This window comes from Schistocerca piceifrons, chromosome 1 (genome assembly GCF_021461385.2).
Source record: "Schistocerca piceifrons isolate TAMUIC-IGC-003096 chromosome 1, iqSchPice1.1, whole genome shotgun sequence".
In the NCBI taxonomy this organism is placed as follows: domain Eukaryota; kingdom Metazoa; phylum Arthropoda; class Insecta; order Orthoptera; family Acrididae; genus Schistocerca; species Schistocerca piceifrons.
Window position 1 is genome coordinate 372,954,287 of NC_060138.1, and position 23,936 is coordinate 372,978,222.

Genomic DNA, 23,936 nt, shown 5'->3' on the forward strand with positions numbered 1-23,936 from the left:
CTTGGCAGAATATGAGAGCTTTGTGCGTAAATGTATCTCTTAAGTCGAGTTTACTGTGATAGATGTGTGTAGTGTCATGTTCGTGTTGGATTTTTTTTTTTTTTTTTGTCATCTGTCTACTGACTGGTTTGATGCGGCCCGCCACGAATTCCTTTCCTGTGCTAACCTCTTCCTCTCAGAGTAGCACTTGCAACCTACGTCCTCAATTATTTGCTTGACGTATTCCAATCTGTGTCTTCCTCTACAGTTTTTGCCCTCTACAGCTCCCTCTAGTACCATGGAAGGCATTCCCTCATGTCTTAGCAGATGTCCTGTCATCCTGTCCCTTCTCCTTATCAGTGTTTTCCACATATTCCTTTCCTCTCCGATTCTGCGTAGAACCTCCTCATTCCTTACCTTATCAGTCCACCTAATTTTCAGCATTCGTCTATAGCACCACATCTCAAATGCTTCGATTCTCTTCTGTTTCGGTTTTCCCACAGTCCATGTTGCACTACCACACAATGCTGTACTCCAGACGTACATCCTCAGAAATTTCTTCCTCAAATTAAGGCCGGTATTTGATATTAGTAGACTTCTCTTGGCCAGAAATGCCTTTCTTGCCATAGCGAGTCTGCTTTTGATGTCCTCCTTGCTCCGTCCGTCATTGGTTATTTTACTGCCTAGGTAGCAGAATTCCTTAACTTCATTGACTTCGTGACCATCAATCCTGATGTTAAGTTTCTCGCTGTTCTCATTTCTACTACTTCTCATTACCTTCGTCTTTCTCCGATTTACTCTCAAACCATACTGTGTACTCATTAGACTGTTCATTTAATTCTTCTTCACTTTCACTCAGGATAGCAATGTCATCAGCGAATCGTATCATTGACATCCTTTCACCTTGTATCTTAATTCCACTCCTGAACCTTGAAACACGTATGTAACGCAGCAGCGATGGCGAGGCATTGTAGCATCTGTGACCAGAGAGTATGCGCTTGACCGCGCGAGTGTTGCGAGCGGTTCTCAGTCAGTAGCAGTTAGTAGTCGTTGCGAGTCTGTAGCTCTGTCTAGTTGAGAGCAGTACTCAGTCTGTAGTCGTCATGCAGAGCGGTCGGTCAGTAGTAGCAGCCGAGTGCGGTTGTGTGATGTAGGCGGTCGGCAACAATGGTCAAGATGAGGAATAAGGTATACTGTTAATATAATATAATCATTAGATAATGAAAAATTTTATTTATTGTAATTATTCTCCAACAAGTCTCCCAATAATAATTTTTTATTTCAAAAGCATTTTCTCAAAACTTTAATTTTTTTTGAACTAAAGATCTCGTTGCACTTCCCATTTCATTCCACTTCTTTTTGAAGAAAAATTTCACTAGAATTACAAAAAAAAGGAGAATATTATTATTTGCAATGCAGTTCCTCCAAGTGGTGCGCAACAACAAGAGCAGATATGTGACATCCATTTATTCTGAGGTAAGACTTTAATTCTGATTGTTTTTACACAGGGCCAAAAACCGATATTTCGGTTTAATTGAATTTTCTTGTCACTGAATGGACTTTAATTTTTTGAAGGATTTATAATTGAGTCAGATTGCGAATTTCACATTTGTTGCCATTGTCAGTACATTTGATTGTAGGCAGGTTACGCATATAGCCATGTCCATCAGCATTTCTAATTAGTATCGTTATTTTCTTTTAAAAAATTTGTAGGGAGGTTACACTTGGCTCCCATTTCTATTAAGTATTGCTTTATTTTCTTTAAAAAAATTGCGGTGGGGAGGTTACACTTGGCGACACCCAGTCCAGGATCGTATTTCGTTGAGAGTCTTTTGAGCGACAGTCAGATATCTGCTCTTGTTTGCTTAGATATAATTAGGATTTAGCGCAACGCTTTTAATAATATTGTGACTTTCTCTCTACAGGTCAACGGCAGTTTGTTGCTTTGTTGTATTTGTGTTGCTTTTGCACTGTGTCGATTTGTTTTGTGAAAAATTTTGACTATTGTAAAAATGCCGCGAAAGACTGTGAATAGTGTATCGCGAAGTATTGTGAATGAAATTACCGACTTAAACAACGTGACCGATAGTAATTGTGATACGCAACGTAATGATGACAATCCTGCGTTCACTAACAATCAGTGCATTCCAACCACTAAAGATGACTTTCATCTTAATGATGAACAAACGAACTCAATTGTCTCGTCTGTTAACTTGACGACAATTGATGACGCAGAATGCTCTATGGTAATGAGCGCTGCCGAGTTTAACACACCCGATTTAGAAAATCCAAGTAATGTACAGACAAATTTTTCGAATGAAAATGATCAGTGTAGTGAGAGTATGACGGATCCATTTAATTCCGAAATAATGTCTGACAGTGTACATCCGACTGATAATCCTTTTTGTAAGTTGCAAAATGACCAAATGGTCACACAAAGCGCGACAACTGCAGGTACACCATTAAACAGTACTGAGAATGCAACAGCTACTTTAAGTTTGGATCAATTTATGACAATAATGCTACAGTTTAAGAACGATCTTGGTGTAGATATCAAACAAGATAATGAAAAACTCAAACAACAACTTAGTGCAGATATCAAACAACAGAGTGAGAAAACAGACAACAATTTCAGACAACAGAGTGAAGATTTTAAACAACTTAGGGAACAGAACAGACAGCTTAGTGAGCAAATTAGAGACGTTGCCGCGCAGTGCCATGACACTAAGGAACAGTTGCGCGTGGAAATTGAGGCTTGTTCTCAAAAAAATAGCGAAGAAATTAAGACTGTTGCGCAAGAATTAAGGGAAATGCAGACAGCCGCAACAGAAACACTCAGAGACGAAATTAGCGGAGTCGCTAAACAGTGCTCTGAAAAAGCTGCACAATTACGGGACGAGTTTAGAGCAATGACGATAGAACTTTCGCGCACTATGGACGCAAAGATAGACACGAAATTCGAACAGCAGAACACTCAGATTAACGAGCGCTTTAATCAGCACATACAGAACAGTGATACGCGTTTCCGCAGATTTATTCAGGATCAAAACAAAGTAAAACGACAAGTCATGGAAACAATCACTGCACAAAGACAAGAGGACAAACGTAAAATGTTTGCGAAAGCGAAGACGTATGTAGATAATAATATTACTACAGTGTCCGGCAAAATTAATACCTTAGAACAGTTGAACGCGGAATTAAGGGATGAAATTTCTGATCTTAAATCAAAAACAGATACACACACAGTAAATATTCAAACAGTGACAGATAGATTCGAACAACTAGATCTAACACAGGATTGCGATGTCATCAAAGCTGATGTTAAAAAACTGAGCGAAACTACGCGCAAGTTGCAAAAACAGATTAATGCGTCTGATTCTAAAACCGATGATCAGGTTAAAATACTGACTGAAAAATGTGATGAATTGGCCAGTCGTATTGATGTTATCGAAAATACTGATGACAATAAATCAGACGATACTGCACCGGTTTCTTTTATCCAAACACCTGAATTTCAAAATTTACAGCAGACAATTAATGAAATCGATTCATCTAACAACACGTTACGTCGGAAGTTATCAAATTTACAACAAGAAGTAACAGAGATGAAAAACATGTCAGTTAATAACATACCACAACAGACGCCACCTTATGAACATGTGTCAGACTCACGCAGCGCGTATAATTTGGGTAATCTACAGAGAGTACGGGACTTAGATTCCGATCAACCGCAGTTCAATAGATTCTCTTACGATCCTGAACCTGTTTCATTACACAGAGATGATAATTTCGACTATAAACATTTTCTGTCAGTAAGAAAGTTCAAAATATTTAAAAACGATAGAACGCAGATTCACCCACTGGATTGGATTCAACAGTTTAGTTTTGCTCTTCCACCGACTTGGCCTGTAACACATAAACTTGAATTTATTTGCAGTTTTTTGGAAGGCGAACCGGCAACTCGCATGAGACCGATCGCGAGACAGTGTTACTCGGTAGAGGAATTTCAGAATGCTTTTCTGTCAGCGTACTGGTCGAAGACGACACAGCGCGGAGTTAAAGATCAACTAATTAGTTTGCCAAACTATGAAAACTCAAATTTTCCCAGTGTAACGCAATTCTTTGAGCACATGGTACAACAAAACCAGTACCTAAGTGAACCGTACAGTGAATCCGCACTTATACAACTATGCATCTCTAAATTACCACGGTCATTACGAGTGTCACTTCTAACGGGCCAGCAAAAAGAAAACATTTCAGCATTCAGAGATCTTTTACAGCTCTTGGAAGTACAGCAATCCGATTATTCTTTTGTAAACAAAAACTTTTCGAGTAACAACCAAGGTCAACAACAGTACTGCAATTATGATCAGGGAAGTAATTTCAATCGGAAAGATAACAGACGCTTTAGGAACGATAACTACCAGAAATTTAATAACAGGCAAAATTCTAATTATCAATACCGTCAAAATTTTCAGCAACAGGAACAACACTTTAGTAACAATAGAGGTGTTTCACAACAACAACATCAAAACCAGCCGGTTAACATACATACCCAACAATGGAATACACAAGGTCAACCAGGCTTTAATGTTTCGCCGCGTGGACGTATAGCCCCTGGTCCAACAAATAGTAACGTACGTCAGCAAGGAAACAACTACGTACAAAGAAGACAGTATTTCAATTCCTATCGTAATGCACCGTATAGGAATGACTATTACGACAGACGTAAAAATAATGAGGACAATTTTCAGCGAACATCTAACAACAGTCGGTCATACCAACAGCAAAATCATACGCAAGAACATATTCTCATGAATGAACCCGACAGTAGGTACCATCCAGAGCGTAACACGCCTGGAAGAAGTAATAGGACAGTTCAAATAGTCGAAATGCCACAGAATCCTCCTAATAATAATAACACGTCAGATAGAATCTGACTAAATACTGCACAGGACGCATCTTCTAATAACACAAGCATTACCTTAGACACGCAAAATGTTGTTCACGAAAATGTAATTACTTTTGACGACATCAGAGACACTCTTTTACAGGAAAGACCAGTTATTCAGAAAACCATTTCACATCCTGTTATCGAAATTAAAATTGGTTCATCAAAATTCTCAGCAGTAATTGATTCCGGCTCACCTATATCAGTAATAAATGAGGAGACTTTTAATGAGTGCAACAAAGAGAATACCTATCCGACATTACCTTTAGGCAAAACAAAAGTGAAGGGAGCAGTATCGAGTAAAGGAGTAGACGTTAAATTACAGACGCATTTATCATTTTGTATTGGAGGTCATACTTTTCACTCTAATTTTTGGATTGTGCCTTTATTAACAACAGACGTTATTTTAGGTACGAATTTTCTGGTACAACACGACGCAGTCATTGATTTTCAGAATTCTTATTTAATGTTAAAGGATGAAAATATACAATTGGCGTTAGAATTTCAGCACTCTTTATCTGCGGAAGAACAAACAATTAACCGCACAGAGGTCATTTCCGCAACACGTAACATAGACTGTAATCCCACATTGTTCACGGATACGTACGTACATAACTATAATACTCCAGACGAAGCTGACTACGACGTTATGCAGTTAATTTCTGATAAGGTTAAAGAGAGCAGTGCAACTACAGACGACGAACGAACGCAATTACACAAAATTCTTTTACAGCAAGCTCCAGTTTTTGACAACATTCCTGGTACTATGTCCGGCTTTATGTATGAATTTCAAGTCAAACCGCACGACACATTTAAAGCAAAGCATTATCCCATTCCATATATTCACAGAGAACAAGTTAAAAAAGAATTGCAAGATATGCTTGATCAAGGAATTATTGAACCAGCAGTTAGTGCGTACATAAACCCGCTACATATTGTTAAGAAAAAAGATGGCTCACTTCGCCTTGTACTTGATTCACGTCACATTAATGACATTATTATTAACGAAACAGATCGACCACCGACACTAGAGGAACTTTTACAGAAATTTCACGGTACAGCTATTTATTCCACATTAGATTTGAAATCGGGATTTTGGCAAATTCAACTTCATCCGAATTGTAGAAAATATACAGCTTTTCTCTGTTTTGGCGACTGTTATCAATTTTGCAAATTACCGTTCGGCTTAACTATTTCTTCTGCAGCTTTTATTCGCGGTTTGAACACAATACTTCCGACAGAACTTAAGGACAGAATCACGACGTATGTAGACGACATTCTTATAGCAGAAGCTAACTGGTCTGAACACAATATGATTCTTGAACAACTGTTACAAACTTTTCATGCACAAGGACTCACAGTTAACCTCAGTAAATCGCACTTTGGCAAAACTTCTATAAAATTTCTTGGACACGTAATTTCAGCAGAAGGCATTGCACCTGATCCGGGAAAACTTCAAGCTCTACGTGACATTACTGTTCCTACAACAAAAAAGCAATTACGCAGTTTTTTGGGCTTAATTAACTTTTTTCGTAAATTTATTCACCATTCTGCTTTAGACACGCCTAGACTATGCCAATTAACGGGTAAAAACACTATTTGGTCTTGGGATAAGCAAGCACATTTTGAATTCATGAACCTGAAACATGCTCTGTTGAATGCTCCACTGTTATCGCACCCCGATCTTACTAGAAATTTTTCCATTGCTACCGACAGTTCCAACACCGCCTTAGGCGTACACATTTTCCAGGAAATAGAAGAAGATGGTTCTATAGTAATTAAAAACATCGCATTTGCAAGTCGCATTTTGTCACCTGCTGAGCGAAATTATTCTGTTACAGAACTTGAAACATTATGTGTTGTATGGGCTTTCACGAGATTTAGGCATTTTCTTTATGGCAGACACACCACCGTTTACACTGACCATAGAGCCATACAATTTTTGCTTTCAGCCAAATTCACTCACGATAGATTAAGTAGATGGAAACTATATTTGCAAGAATTTAATTTTACGATTGTTCACATTCCCGGCACACAAAATGTTATAGCAGACGCACTATCGCGTTCTCTCGGCAACAATCAGCAAGACGTAGCAACCAACTTCTGTAAAGCAAATTTCAGTGTCATGTACATTCAGCAAGTCGCATTTGAAAATTTTATTTCATCTTCATTACAGGACATAGCACAAGAGCAAAATAAAGACAATGTGTGGAAAGAAATTAAACAGCTTTGGCAAGATAAGAATAATGTTACGATTAGAAACCACTACACTGTACGCAATGACATTCTGTTTCGCCGCTCTCATCCTGACAGCAACAATTGGTTATTATGCATTCCTGACGAACTGGTTAACAAACTAATTTGGTACACTCATTTAAGTTACGCACATTACGGAGCACGAAAATGTTTTCTTATACTGAGACAGAACTGTTATTTTGCCAACATGGAGAAACGTTTACGACGAGTTTTAGCGTCTTGTAAAATTTGCCAGAAAGCTAAATCAGACACCATTTCACATATTCCTCCTTTATATCCCATTATACCTGTTAAATTAAGACACATGGCCGCAGTAGATATTTTTGGTCCGATTCCGAGAACTAACAGAGGTTTTTACTACATTTTTGTCGCTGTTGAGCTCACTTCAAAATTTGTTACTTTCACTCCGTTACGCAAAGCTACTGCTAAAACTGTTTCGAAAGCATTTGTAAAACATTTTCTATCTCATGTAGGGCATGTAATGAAAGTAATTTCTGACAATGGATCTCAATTTCGTAGTAGTGTATGGACACGCATGTTACGAGCTAGAAACATTTCTCCGATCTATATATCCAAGTACCACGCTTCTTCGAACCCTTGTGAAAGATTAATGAAGGAAATTGGTAAGCTGTGCAGAATATACTGCCACAAAAGACATATTGATTGGGATACACACATACTCTCATTCCAAGATGTAATTAATTCCATTCCAAATGAATCCACTATGCTATCTCCGACTGTTATACTGAAAAACGTTGAACCACCGAACAAAATTAAAGAATTAATAGAATTCCCCAAAAATCGTCGCCTACGACACCACGAAATAATTGACATTGCGCTGAACAACATCAAACGTGCCGCAGAGCGCCGGAGAAGACAGCAAAAACAGGTTTGTACACGCCGCGACTTTCACGTTGGACAGAAGATATTAGTACGTACACACTATTTATCCAGCAAATTAAAAGGTAAGTGCAGTAAATTTGAACTTCTATACGCAGGTCCGTATCGGATTCGCAGTATCCCTCACCCCAATGTTGTACACGTCGAAACTTTGAGAACCAGAAGATCGAAAGGCAATCACCATATCTCAAACATTAAACCGTTTATTGAGTGAAACCACTGTATGATTCAACACACTATGATGCCATTTACTAATGCAATTATTTCACGTGACTAATTACTGATGATTATCGTATTTTTTCTTGGCAAGTGCCCGGCAAGGTAAGGTTAGCAGGTCGCTCTTCTTGTCGTTACACATCAGACCATGCATATTTTTCCAGATGAATTTACACATTTATGACTATTTCTGCAATTATATTTATGTGACTACTTATTGATGATTATCGTATTTTTTCTTGGCAAGTGCCCGGCAAGGTAAGGTTAGCAGGTCGCTTTTCTTGTCGTTACACATCAGACCGTGCACATTTTCTACTTTTTTGTGTATATGACTGTACTCCAGTTTTGTTTGTATGGACTATGAAATAGTTAAGATATAACACACACCAGTCGACTTTGACATTTTTTTTTTGCCTTATGACATCTCAACATCGTGATTGTTTCACATTTTTTTTTTTTTTGCTGCTGCATTGTATTATTCTGTGTATATTTTTGTTTTTGAACACTGTCAATGTTTTTGACATATTACGTTTTCTGTCATGTTATGCTGTAGGGTTAATTATGTTACCATAAACCAGTCATTATTTAATGGGTATATGATTTAAATGCAGGACATTAATCTTTGTTCATCAATTTCAGAAAGGAATGATGATTCTAAGAAATAAATTTAACATAAATGGGAATTTCACCTACGGAATAAACGAAAGGAGATGCAATAACTTTATGAGGAAGAGTAAATGGATCAGGATTAACAAACATTAACAAGAATATACTATACTCATCGAAGAATAGCAGTCTTAACTAATTTTTTCTTTCAGAATACAAGGTGATTGATGCAGGCTGTCAGACTGAACTACACATCTTAGTTTTAGTGATGAAATATGCTAGAGATAAGGAATAGTTATGAAATGAGTAATGAAGTGATTTTTTGCAGATGATAATGAATACTGATGAATAATGATGAAGGATATGGTATTATGAATAATGAAGTTTTTCTTTACAGGTGATGATGATAATGAAGTTATGATGATATGGATAATGAAGTTTTTTTTTTTTACAGATGAGGATAATGTTGAAGTAATGTATTTATGCTACGTAGTTATTTAAGTATTTGTTGCAGTTTGCTTTGACAGCAGGTGTTACATTGCATAGTAGGATGACGGAAAGTTTTGGAAAGGACAGCTATGGAACACATTTTATACACATTTCACTACTTGTTAATTCGAAGTTCACTACTTTTCAGCATAGTGTGCGTTTCTTCTTTCAGGTCAATAATCCGTTTTTGTATTTTTTCCAGGAGAAGTTTTTCATGACACTTACTAAACCTGTTACTTATTATACCTGTTCTAGTACTTGCATTTTTATATTTTTTACCCATTTGTGTTTATCATTTATAAATGTGATCACATGTACTGCCTTGTTACATAAACTTGCTACAGCTGACTCATGACGAATGACGTTACCTATCCTCATTTGCAGCAATAGGTCAAAAGCAAAAAGTATTATGCCTCAGCAATTAATTATCGATCCCAACGCAATGCATTGCTACCAAAAAAAAAAAAAAATGTATTACCAGTCCCACATAATGTCACTAGTTTATGATAATTCTGAATAATACTGATCAACTCTGAATAGCATGTCACTCGAGTAATAACCTCTTAATGAGACTATATTCAAAATAATGCTTTGTCACTAGCTAATAACTGCCACTGTTTATTGTAATGCCTGTGATTACTAATGATTTGACTGTAATTAACTGATTTTTAATAATGACTTTGTAATGATCTGAATAATACTGAATGATGAACTATGTTTTATTCTATTCAACACTTGATGGCCACTGAGTGCCAATAATTAATGTCAATCAACGAAATTGTTATTAATTATGCCATTAATTAACTCTTGTTTTCAATGTTGATACTTTGTAATTTGAAATGAATGTGACGGTTTAATAATGCTTTGTAATTAATTAAGGCTAATAATTCTTAGTATATTGAAATGACAAATGATTAATTAATTAATTGTAATTAGACAAATGATTAATTAACGACAAATGATTAATTAACTGTAATTAGACAAATGATTAATTAACGACAAATGATTAATTAACTGTAATTATACAAATGATTAATTAACTGTAATTAGACAAATGATTAATTAAAAACAAATGATTAATTAACTGTAATTAGGAGAAGGTTAATGATTCTTGATTATACTCTGTAACTGAAAGGAATGCGATTATTTCATAATGCTTTGTAACCAGGAAAAGAAGGCTACTGATTCTATGTAAAACAATTAATGAACATTTTTCTGTAATACTACATACTTGGTACAGAAATGTTCAATAACTGGGCTATGAATGCCACGAACTATCAATGAAGACTGTAATTGTCAATATTATGTGACTTGATGTCCTTCACCTCATAAGCTGACTACCCTGAATTACTGCAATGTCCATTTGTCCTGTTTATCCCAGTGATCATGGAGCACTATATTTGGTTTTGCACTAATTCTACGTTGGTGTGCCTTGTAAGAGTGTGGTGTTGACACGACATGCTGTCCACCACCATGAGCGATGAAGACATTATTATGGTCCCACTGTTTGGTGTACCTAATGTACTGCCAAAATGAAAACATGGAACATTACTACGACAGTTCAGTGTCTTGGCTACACTGATAAATTCTGATGGGAAAAGAACTTCAAGTTGTGTCACTTGGTGTTGTACTACTGTGGAAAGATATGGACTTTCAGAGCAGCTGTGTGCAATCTAAAGTGCTACAACCATGATGCAATCCTTCCCTTTCCTATCCTGATTCTTGTCACATAAAGAAAAAATTTTTTTTTGGTAACATCATTTGTGTTCATAGGTTATACATTTTTCGATTCGCTAAACTCCAGTGTGAGTACACTTATGTCACTGGTCGACATGATGTTTGCCATTATGTTTATTTGTTGTGAAAATACTAAAGACATTTTTCAGTGCATGTGCACTTTGGACATGAATTTTTTTTTTGCCATTATGTTTATTTGTTGTGAAAATGCTAAAGACATTTTTCAGTGCATGTACACTTGTCAACATAATATTTTTTGCCAGTCTGTTTATTTGTTCTGAATATGCTAAAGAATTTTTCAGTGCCTGTGCACTTTGTTATCTGTCAAATAATTTGTATATACTTTTCTGATTTGCTACTATGTTTTGTACTCACATTTTGTCTTTGTCTGATATATTTTGTACTTAGTGCGTGTGCACAACATTTACTTTATGTACTACATCTAATTATTCTTGCCAGTCTGTTTATTTGTTCTGCATATGCTAAAGAATTTTTTCAGTGCCTGTGCACTTTATCTGTCAAAAAGTTTGTATATACTTTTTTCTGATTTGCTACTATGTTTAGTATTCACATTTTGTCCTTGTCTGATATATTTTGTACTTAGTGCGTGTGCACAACATTTAAACATTCTGTAAGTTGTAGGATTTTGTTAATTGAAGAAAAATTTTGCCGCGCTTGGCAAGTCCAAATGACTCACCATCGCTGCCAAATTTTTGCCCCCCGAGTGGAGGGTTATGAAACACGTATGTAACGCAGCAGCGATGGCGAGGCATTGTAGCATCTGTGACCAGAGAGTATGCGCTTGACCGCGCGAGTGTTGCGAGCGGTTCTCAGTCAGTAGCAGTTAGTAGTCGTTGCGAGTCTGTAGCTCTGTCTAGTTGAGAGCAGTACTCAGTCTGTAGTCGTCATGCAGAGCGGTCGGTCAGTAGTAGCAGCCGAGTGCGGTTGTGTGATGTAGGCGGTCGGCAACAATGGTCAAGATGAGGAATAAGGTATACTGTTAATTAATATAATCATTAGATAATGAAAAATTTTATTTATTGTAATTATTCTCCAACAAGTCTCCCAATAATAATTTTTTATTTCAAAAGCATTTTCTCAAAACTTTAATTTTTTTTGAACTAAAGATCTCGTTGCACTTCCCATTTCATTCCACTTCTTTTTGAAGAAAAATTTCACTAGAATTACAAAAAAAAGGAGAATATTATTATTTGCAATGCAGTTCCTCCAAGTGGTGCGCAACAACAAGAGCAGATATGTGACATCCATTTATTCTGAGGTAAGACTTTAATTCTGATTGTTTTTACACAGGGCCAAAAACCGATATTTCGGTTTAATTGAATTTTCTTGTCACTGAATGGACTTTAATTTTTTGAAGGATTTATAATTGAGTCAGATTGCGAATTTCACATTTGTTGCCATTGTCAGTACATTTGATTGTAGGCAGGTTACGCATATAGCCATGTCCATCAGCATTTCTAATTAGTATCGTTATTTTCTTTTAAAAAATTTGTAGGGAGGTTACACTTGGCTCCCATTTCTATTAAGTATTGCTTTATTTTCTTTAAAAAAATTGCGGTGGGGAGGTTACAACCTTTCTTTTATTTCCATCATTGCTTCCTCGATGTACTGATTGAAGAGTAGGGGCGAAAGGCTACAGCCTTGTCTTACACCCTTCTTAATACGAGCACTTCGTTCTTGATCGTCCACTCTTATTATTCCCTCTTGGTTGTTGTACATATTGTATATGACCCGTCTCTCCCTATAGCTTACCCCTACTTTTTTCAGAATCTCGAACAGCTTGCACCATTTTATATTGCCGAACGCTTTTTCCAGGTCGACAAATCCTATGAAAGTGTCTTGATTTTTCTTTACCCTTGCTTCCACTATTAGCCTTAACGTCAGAATTGCCTCTCTCGTCCCTTTACTTTTCCTAAAGCCAAACTGATCGTCACCTAGCGCATTCTCAATTTTCTTTTCCATTCTTCTGTATATTATTCTTGTAAGCAGCTTCGATGCATGAGCTGTCAAGCTGATTGTGCGATAATTCTCGCACTTGTCAGTTCTTGCTGTCTTCGGAATTGTGTGGATGATGCTTTTCCGAAAGTCAGATGGTATATCGCCAGACTCATATATTCTACACACCAACGTGAATAGTCGTTTTGTTGCCACTCCCCCCAATGATTTTAGAAATTCTGATGGAATGTTATCTATCCCTTCTGCCTTATTTGACCGTAAATCCTCCAAAGCTCTTTTAAATTCCGATTCTAATACTGGATCCCCTATCTCTTCTAAATCGACTCCTGTTTCTTCTTCTATCACATCAGACAAATCTTCACCCTCATAGAGGCTTTCAATGTATTCTTTCCACCTATCTGCTCTCTCCTCTGCATTTAACAGTGGAATTCCCGTTGCAATCTTAATGTTACCACCGTCGCTTTTAATGTCACCAAAGGTTGTTTTGACTTTCCTGTATGCTGAGTCTGTCCTGCCGACAATCATATCTTTTTCGATGTCTTCACATTTTTCCTGCAGCCATTTCGTCTTAGCTTCCCTGCACTTCCTCTTTATTTCATTCCTCTGCGACTTGTATTTCTGTATTCCTGATTTTCCCGGAGCATGTTTGTACTTCCTCCTTCATCACTGAAGTATTTCCTCTGTTACCCATGGTTTCTTCGCAGCTACCTTCTTTGTACCTATGTTTTCCTTCCCAACTTCTGTGATGGCCCTTTTTAGAGATGTCCATTCCTCTTCAACTGTACTGCCTACTGCGCTATTCCTTATTGCTGTATCTATAGCGTTAGAGAACTTCAAACGTATCTCGTCATTCCTTAGTACTTCGGTATCCCACTTCTTTGCGTATTGATCCTTCCTGACTAGTGTCTTGAACTTCAGCCTGCTCTTCATCACTACTGTATTGTGATCTGAGTCTATATCTGCTCCTGGGTACGCCTTACAATCGAGTATCTGATTTCGGAATCTCTGTCTGACCATGATGTAATCTAATTGAAATCTTCCCCGGCCTTTTCCAAGTATACCTCCTCCTCTTGTGATTCTTGAACAGGGTATTCGCTATTACTAGCTGAAACTTGTTACAGAACTCAATTAGTCTTTCTCCTCTTTCATTCCTTGTCCCAAGCCCATATTCTCCTGTAACCTTTTCTTCTACTCCTTCCCCTACAACTGCATTCCAGTCGCCCATGACTATTAGATTTTCGTCCCCCTTTACATACTGCATTACCCTTTCAATATCCTCATACACTTTCTCTATCTGTTCATCTTCAGCTTGCGACGTCGGCATGTATACCTGAACTATCGTTGTCGGTGTTGGTCTGCTGTCGATTCTGATTAGAACAACCCGGTCACTGAACTGTTCACAGTAACACACCCTCTGCTCTACCTTCCTATTCATAACGAATCCTACACCTGTTATACCATTTTCTGCTGCTGTTGATATTACCCGATACTCATCTGACCAGTAATCCTTGTCTTCCTTCCACTTCACTTCACTGACCCCTACTATATCTAGATTGAGCCTTTGCATTTCCCTTTTCAGATTTTCTAGTTTCCCTACCACGTTCAAGCTTCTGACATTCCACGCCCCGACTCGTAGAACGTTATCCTTTCGTTGATTATCCAATCTTTTTTTCATGGTAACCTCCCCCTTGGCAGTCCCCTCCCGGAGATCCGAATGGGGGACTATCCCGGAATCTTTTGCCAATGGAGAGATCATCATGACACTTCTTCACATACAGGCCACGTGTCCTGTGGATACACGTTACGTGTCTTTAATGCAGTGGTTTCCATTGCCTTCTGCATCCTCATGTCGTTGATCATTGCTGATTCTACCGCCTTTAGGGGCAATTTCCCACCCCTAGGACAAGAGAGTGCCCTGAACCTCTATCCGCTCCTCCGCCCTCTTTGACAAGACCGTTGGCAGAATGAGGCTGACTTCTTATGCCGGAAGTCTTCGGCCGCCAATGCTGATTATTTATCAAAATTTAGGCAGTGGCGGGGATCGAACCCGGGACCGAAGACGTTTTGATTATGAATCAAAGACGCTACCCTACCCCTAGAACAGCAGACGGATCACCATCAACAGTGTCGCACACCCTCATTTCATGAGATCCTGGGACTGGTTTTGAATTGAATCCAGGACATTTAGCGCAAAAACTAGTGGTCAGAGACATCAAGCCACCTTCCCTACAGTCGCCTCAACCCTACAAGCAAAGGAGAAAATATCAACACGCGGCATACCTGGACGGTCACCCACCCACGTACGGCGCGCGCTCGACGGTACTTAACTTCGGTGCCGTGAACCGGTGCATTAAACCCGACATGGCCGTTGACTTAAACCCTAAAAAATTAAAGTCATTAAAACTGATATAAAGCTTCTCGTAAAATTGTAGCAACATGGCGTTGTACATGCCGCTCAGGACTGCAAGAAGAAACACTCACTGGGGGTGGCATCAGACTGAGGAAACGATGAGGGATGGCGAATGACGATATTATCGATGATAATGATGAATAAATTTTGATAAATTCTATTTTGCCCGCTTCGGTTGCATGAATGTACAATTTATTGCTGCCGTGGGTAGCTGTTTCGGGCTGATCTGCCCATTCTCAAGCCTCATACATTGTTATTAACCGTAACTAGTTACGATGTGTGGTTTGAGAATGGGTAAGTCAGCCCGAAACCGGTACCCACTGCAGCAATAAATTGTACATTTATGCAACGGAGGTAGACAAAATAAAAATTTATTAAATTTTTCTCAGTACTAAACGGTTGCGGTCTTATCATCCCGGAGAAGCATGCCTCGAATCACCAAAGAAGATGATTTTTTAGGGCGCTCGATGAGGTGATTATCAGCACCTTTGCAGACTATGAACTAAATACTTAGGGGGGAAGTCTTCAAAAAATGTTCAAGTGTGTGTGAAATCTTATGGGACTTAACTGCTAAGGTCATCAGTCCCTAAACTTACACACTGCTTAACCTAAATTATCCTAAGGACCAACACATACACCCATGCCCGAGGGAGAACTCGAACTTCCGCCGGGAAGACTTCCCTCGTAACCAATCTTGCTGGGACAGCCGCTCAGGGACACTGAATTATCACTCTGCAGCAGAATACATGCTGATTTGAAACTTCCGGGCACATTAAAACAGTGTGCCGGGCCATGATTCGAATCTGGTACCTTGGCCTCTTGCGGGCAAGTGCGCTGTCGACTGAAAGATCCAAGAACGACTCATGATTTGCTCTCACAGCGTTAGTTCTACCAGTGCCTCATCTTCTACTTTCCAAACTTCGCACACATTGCGAGGCTAGCATTCCTGGGAGAAAGGATGTTGCGGAGACATGGCTTGGACACAGTCTGGAGTATTGTTTCCAGATATAGTTTCCGGTTTTGGTCCCGATCCGACACACAGCTTTAATCTGCTCAGAAGTTTCACTTAAAAGACTGTTCAGAAAACTTAGGAGAATGCAGACGGGTAACTGACAGCCACCCATGTTTTGACAGGTTATACTGTCTCCTAGAACGCCTTCTAAAAGCCGTAGTAAAATGTTACGATACCCACAAATTAACTGTGGCAACAACGAATAAAAATATGCGTGTTTATGTATGTAAATGTGCTATCATCGATGAAATATTACTTTGGAACGAGGAAACTCTACATCTTCACGTGTTTTTGACATAAAAATATAAATAATAAATATATCTGTGTAACAAATACTAAGAAGAACAAAGATTACGAGCATATCAGATCAAGGAATTTCTATGTAATTGTGGGATAAGGACTTGGATAAATAAACCGATCACTCTGATGCTCTTGAAAACACGATTTTCTTAACTGTACGTAAGTTTTGCACAATGTATAAAAAGTATTTGTCCTTTTAATCGCCGGACGGAGTGGCCGAGCGGTTCTAGGCGCTACAGTCTGGAACCGCGCGACCGCTACGGTCGCAGGTTCGAATCCTGCCTCGGGCATGGATGTGTGTGACGTCCTTAGGTTAGTTAGGTTTAAGTAGTTTGAAGTTCTAGGGGACTGATGACCTCAGATGTTAAGTCCCATAGTGCTCAGAGCCATTTTTTCCTTTTAATCTCATTTCATACCTCTACCTACATGTGAATATAATTAAGTGGAAATAATTAATTATCGATAGAATTCAAGTTTTATCATTGGCCATCTGCCATTCTTTTGCCGTAATGGCGCACTGGCAGCTATTACCTGAAATATAATTAATCACATGATTTTCGGGCTTCACCCACAAGATAACAAAAAAAAAATTACTTTACATATTTTTGCTATCAGGAAAATAAAATATTTTTTGCAGAAAAGCTTTCATTTAAACGACAAACACAGAGATGGTAATAATAATACGAGGCTCAAGCTTGGTTACGAGTAAATCACTGACTACTAAAAATCTTGTTTTCACTGCCGTAAATATAATTCTAATTATAATTAAGAGTGCAAAATATCAGTGTTTAACAAAGAATTTATGTGAGATTTAGAATAATAGTCCAGATATATAGGCGATATTATCGTGTCTCTCTGTAACAATATTTATTTCAAAACGGTTCAAATGGCTCCTAGCACTATGCGGCTTAACTTCTGAAGTCATCAGTCGCCTAGAGCTTAGAACTAATTAAACCTAACTAACCTAAGGACAGCACACACATCCATGCCCGAGGCAGGATTCGAACCTGCGACCGTAGCAGTCCCGCGGTTCCGGACTGAGCGCCCAGAACCGCTAGACCACCGCGGCCGGCACAATATTTATTTATCAGTTATTAACAACTACAGTTTTAAACTAATCACGCGTATTTTTGAGCTAGTCGTAGTGTTGACAAAACGATTAAACTGTTACAACCTAACCTAGTAGCTTTACTCAGACTTGTTTGTCTATCTAGCAACATTAAAGATTGTTAGCGTATATTGTAGAAGTGGCCACTACTACCAGTATGCGAAATATACAGTACGTCACGACTTATATATATTTTCATCCACAATTCGAAGCGTAACAAACCGATACTTTTAATAAAAAAGAAAAGACAGAGAGAGAGAGAGAGAGAGACGATATACGGTGAAGTCCCCATCATTATAAAGGCACAGACGCACTGAGGTAACGTCAAGCAAGGAAAGCCGACCTTTTTGACCGAGCGGTTCTAGGAGCTTCAGTCCGGAACCGCGCTGCTGCTACGCTTGGAGGTTCGAATCCTGCCTCGGGCATGGATGTGTGTGATGTCCTTAGGTTAGTTAGGTTTAAATAGTTCTAAGTCTAGGGGACTGACGGCCTCAGATGTTAAGTCGCATAGTGCTCAGAGCCATTTCAACGATTTATGCAAGACCAAGCATCGCAAAATGGCGTACATTGAAAGACAACATACACCGTAAACAACTAGCGCTACCACACAATCAAATATGTGCAAAGTCAGAAGTTTCGTTGTGTAGAGACACATTAAATGTGAGCCGTCCGCGGTGGCTGAGCGGTTCTAAACGCTTCAGTCTGGACCCGCGCGACTGCTACGGTCGCAGGTTCGAATCCTGCCTCGGGCACGGATTTGTGTGGTGTCCTTAGGTTAGTTGGGTTTAAGTAGTTCTAGGTTATAGGGGACTGATGACGTACAATTCAAGTTATGGGGATGGTGAACATACTTGGAAGGCGAGTATCAACAGCTATTACGTATTTTTTCCGTTTAATGCAAGTCTTGCATCTATTTGCATGTGCGTTTCATGCATTTAAATATAATTTTGTTAAGAAATCAACTGAGATAAAATTTACAAGTAACTTTATCAATTGAGACAGAGGTTTTTGTTCAAATCCTCCTCTCTCTCTGTTTAAACGACAGAGCGACAGAAGTTAACTCCACCTGCTCACCCGACAATAATTAATATTTACTAACGTAACTTCTGACGTTGATCATCTTTGGCTACGTAGTGGTGCTAATTGCTTACGGTGTTGTGTTGTCTTCATGTATACGTCATGTTACGGCTCTTGGTTGGTACAGTGCGGCTCGGCACAGCGAGCGGTACAGTCACTTCCGTAGAAACGTACCAGGAAGTACCACATACACACAAAGAAAAACACTAACGCACAGATAAAATCTCCAAAACTGAAGATACTACCTGTAAAGAAATGAAACCATATAAACATCGAGTTAGACGACAGCAAGACGAATGGGTTAGCTCGGATGCATTAGTTAAGGTGAAAATTGCAGCACAACGGATTCCTCAGATATTAACACCAACGACGAGACAAACAACAGCATGTTCATAACAGATACACGACACTAAACGATGAAGTAGAAATACGCAGGCAAATTACATAGAAACCCGTTAATCTATTAAGTAGCATAGTTCGTGGACAGTTGTGGTACCATGCGCCACGTAAAACATGTAATTTACTTCTTTAACATACAAAAACTGTAACGCAAGTATCTAGACAGTTAAAACACGCATAAGGAGCATAACACACTTAACAAATGACACTAAATTCAGAAATCGTAACGAGCAGTTTAAGTAGATTAGAAACCTGTCAGTACATTAGGAACACCAACATACAGTCAGGATTTTAGTACAATGATTTAGATAATCGTTATTGGCTGATGACTCAGTAAAAGTAGTCGGATGAATCACAATAATTTGAACAGGAATCAAGACAACTCGCTAAACCAGAACACATTTTGTAACCATCTACCAACAGTTTTAAATAACAGTGATGCAAGGACGAATGAAGAGAGGGAAGAAGAAAAAGAAGAAAGAGAAGAACTGCTAGGCAGTAAAGTGGGAAAGGGCTGAGGTGTATGTACTGTGTTGAGCAACAGTTTCATAAGACCTATCTTTTCCGGTTGTGGAAACGCTTTGTTTCTTGTTTCAGGACACTAGATGGAGGAACATTTGCTATGCTGTGTGAGCCACACAACGGTAACTTAAGAGAAAATTTTGCGTTTGTTGTTATGTTTCAGTCTACCATTGTGTGTGACGAACTGAACTGCTATTTAAATTTCAGATTTTCTTGGGAATAATCTACAGCCAGTCGCTTCTTTTGGATTTTAATACGATTTATTTCTACCACTAACTACTTTTTGAGCAGTTGCAGGCTTATCATCAGGTGGAGGTTTTATAGGAAAATAGTGACCATGTGCAGCCAGAGGCTTGGATCGTGATGCTGGCGGAAATATGGAAATTTTGCTAACAAAAAGTTTATAAATCGAAATTACGTTTTCGTTTCATAAATGCATATAACGGCACTTCTATAGCATCACCTGACGAAGCTAACTCTATCAATATTAAATAGGTAACACTTACCTAAAGTACTGCAAAATATTATTTATTTAGTTATGGACCATCTACCGGATTCTTAGGCAGATGTCAGGTGACAACTGAATGTCGTAAACACAGATAAAAGGATGTGCGATTTACACAGACATTATACACAGAAAACACCAAATATGGTGAAATGTAATGTCTCTGCAACAGAATTTGGTGTCACTCACAAATCGTTATCCTTAACTAAATGAACTGTGTTATGTGAGTACCACTATATTTAATGGAAGACGAAAAACTTCCCTTTTCATTGTTAGGTAAATGTGACTATTTCTGCGTGCCGTAAAAATTCAATAATTTCAGGTGTAAGCATCCTTCATCATATAATTTTCGGTACTTACTATATAAAGTATCAGAGGAAATCGCACGTGATTTCATCTGTGTTTACGACATTCAGCTGAGAAAGGCGCAGCAATCCGGAATCCGTTTCGTGACGACGTAAATAATATTTTACTGAACATTGGGAAATTGATTCCTGCTTAATATGGTTGTCATGTTCCGTCAAGAACTCACGAAAAAGTCTGTTGTGGACTGTCAGCCTTCGAAATATCGTGCTGGAAAATACCCTCGTCAATCCATTTCCAGACTGGAAAACATTTTACAAAAAGTGACCTACTGTTTTATTTGGAGAATATTTGCAGTCAGTGAGTGTACCAAAAATTAACTGTCTGTCTAGACTGGGTATATTTATAACGTTACCACCGGCTTCCTTTCCATCGAACTACCTTCATATCTTTCGGGGTAGGAAAAATAAAATAACTGATCGTCATACTTGCGTATCATAAAATAAGTAACGTTGCTATTACACCATATCTGAAACCAAATGTACAGGAACGTAATGAGTATGGCTGCTAAAAGAGTGGCCCCGAACTTCTATAAGCAATGCCCATTTTATGTCGTAGAACAAACAGTACATCAGTGTGGCAGCATTTAGTTGCCGACCGCGGTGGCCGAGCGGTTCTAGGCGCTTCAGTCCGGAACCATGCTGCTGCTACGGTCGCAGGTTCGAATCCTGCCTCGGGCACGGATGTGTGTGATGTCCTTAGGTTAGTTAGGTTTAAGTAGGTCCAAGTGCTAGGGGACTGATGACCTCAGATGTTAAGTCCCATAGTGCTCAGAGCTATTTGAGCCATTTAGTTTCTCAACATAGGCCCGCTAGCCGACTGCCGGTGGATGGTGTGAATGTTGAAAGCACCCTCCAGCATTGCGTCTGGTACATTTGTCTTAGATAAACTGGAGATAGTTCCAAAATTTATTACTAAGCATTTCATGATAATAAATTAAGATTTAAATTTTAAAGTCATATGTTCAGCAAATCCATTATAGCCACAGCATTTAGAATGCTTTAAAATAATACTTCTCTCTTGTCGTCGCTCCTTTAGTATTCCTGAAAATGTTTGTATATTAAAAACGCGTGTCGTGTGTCACCGTAATAATACTTTCACTCAAGAGTTAAATTTTATATATTATTTATCAAAAGATAGTTATCAATTCTGTAGGTATTTTAATCTATATATGTGGCAAATGTACCAGATGGTTTCTACATCTACATTTACATACATGCTCGGTAAGCCACTGTATGGTGCATGGCACAGGCTAACTTGTACCGCTTCTAGTCGCATTCTTTCCTGCTCCACTTCCAAATACGGCGATGGAGAAACGCCTGTCTATATGCTTCCGTACGACCAATAATTTGCCTTCGTGGTCTTTACGCGAAATGTATGTTGGCGGTAGCAGAGCCAGCCTGCAGTCTACTTCAAATGTCGATTCTCAAAATTTTCTCAGTAGTGTTTCCCAAAAAAGAGTTGGTCCTTCTCTCCAGGTATTCCCATTTGAGTTCACGAAAAATCCCCGTAATAAAGGCGTGTTGATCGAAACTTGGTGTAACAAATCTAGCAGCGGCTGTGAATTGTTTTGATGTCTTCCTTTAATCCGACCTGGTGGGGATCCCAAAGTCTCACGTAGTATTCGAGAATGGAACGCACTAGCGTTCACGGTCTCCTATACAGATATATCACATTTTCCGAATAAACAGAAGCAGTGACACCACCTACTAGTGACTGGATAATGGGTTCTTATCAACACCACGAATGCTACCACACTACTGAATTGTTCGGCGGCATAGCATGCTGAAATTTACGGAATAATGCTGTTACTCAGTGGTCGTCAGATGTTTTTCTTCAAGAGTCAATACTGACTTTATGGGGTGGCACGTCGAGCCGCATATGTAGCGATCTTATTGTTAATTGGTAATATACATAAATTAGCACGTCAAGGAACTGCCAATACACTAGAAGGACGTAATAAATTGGCCATCGATCCCCCAAGTACTGAACGTTAAAATTCAGCCAAATCGAAAGTTTTCGTGCTGGCTGTTCTCTGAGTTTCCTGCCAAACTCAGCGCTTTAACAGTCCTGACACTATAATTGCATGGTAAAGTGTTGGTGTTTTCACTATCTGTACGAATTACCTTGATTAATAGACGTATTTGTACTTATATTTAAACGCACTTTTGCGTAAAAGATACGATCACTAAAGTTTTATAAATGATTTAAATGACAATTTTGTTATACTGACTTTTGTGTTACAACTGTCCGTTTAATTTAATGTTCCTGGCTAGAAATAAGTATGGCATTTGAAGATGACCGTCTCGTAATATGCAATCGCGAATCCATATTACTCCCGCGTCGAAGTTATACCATAGCAGCTGATCGGTACGAGTTGTTCAACCCCGTGAGTTGTTAGTAGTGTAGAACAAACAACAAAAGATTTCCCCCCCCCCTCCCCTCACTTCCTCTAAAATCGCAGTGGCTGTGTTAATAATCCCTCTGTCTCTGAGGTAATCGAGGAAATCATCAACGTCAACTTAAATTAGGCCTGTATTAAAATATTAGGCCCTGTAAATATTTTTGTTTGTTACTGAGCTGGAAAGCCACATTCTTAAGAGGCTCTTTACATTAGTTGGAGTTTTTTCCTTCGTATTTATCGGTTTTAATTGATAGATGAATATTGTTATAATATACGGTTGAGAACCACGGGCAGCACGAACGTCTGAATCGGACCGCAGTTTGACACCCACTGCTGTAGCTGATCGACTCAGATCGTTCTGGTAGTCCTGGTTTAATATTTTCACCGTTGTTTATGCGAGGGGCGTTTGAAAAGCCCGTGCAAAAATAAAAACTACTTAGGTGTTTGGGGTAAACCTTTTTTTTATTTCGACATAGTCTCCTTTAGACTTATACACTTCGTCCAACTCTGTTCTAATTTATTGATCCCTTCCGAATAATAGGAATTGTCCAAGTCTGCAAAATAAGCTATTAGTTGCTGCAATGACCTCCTGGTTTGAATTAAATCTTTTTCTCGCCCGCTATTTCTTCAAATTGGGGAACAAATAGTGGTCCGAGGGAGCCAAGTATGAGGAGTAGTGGGGATGTCAAATGAGCTGGAATCCTATTTCCATTAATTTTGCGACC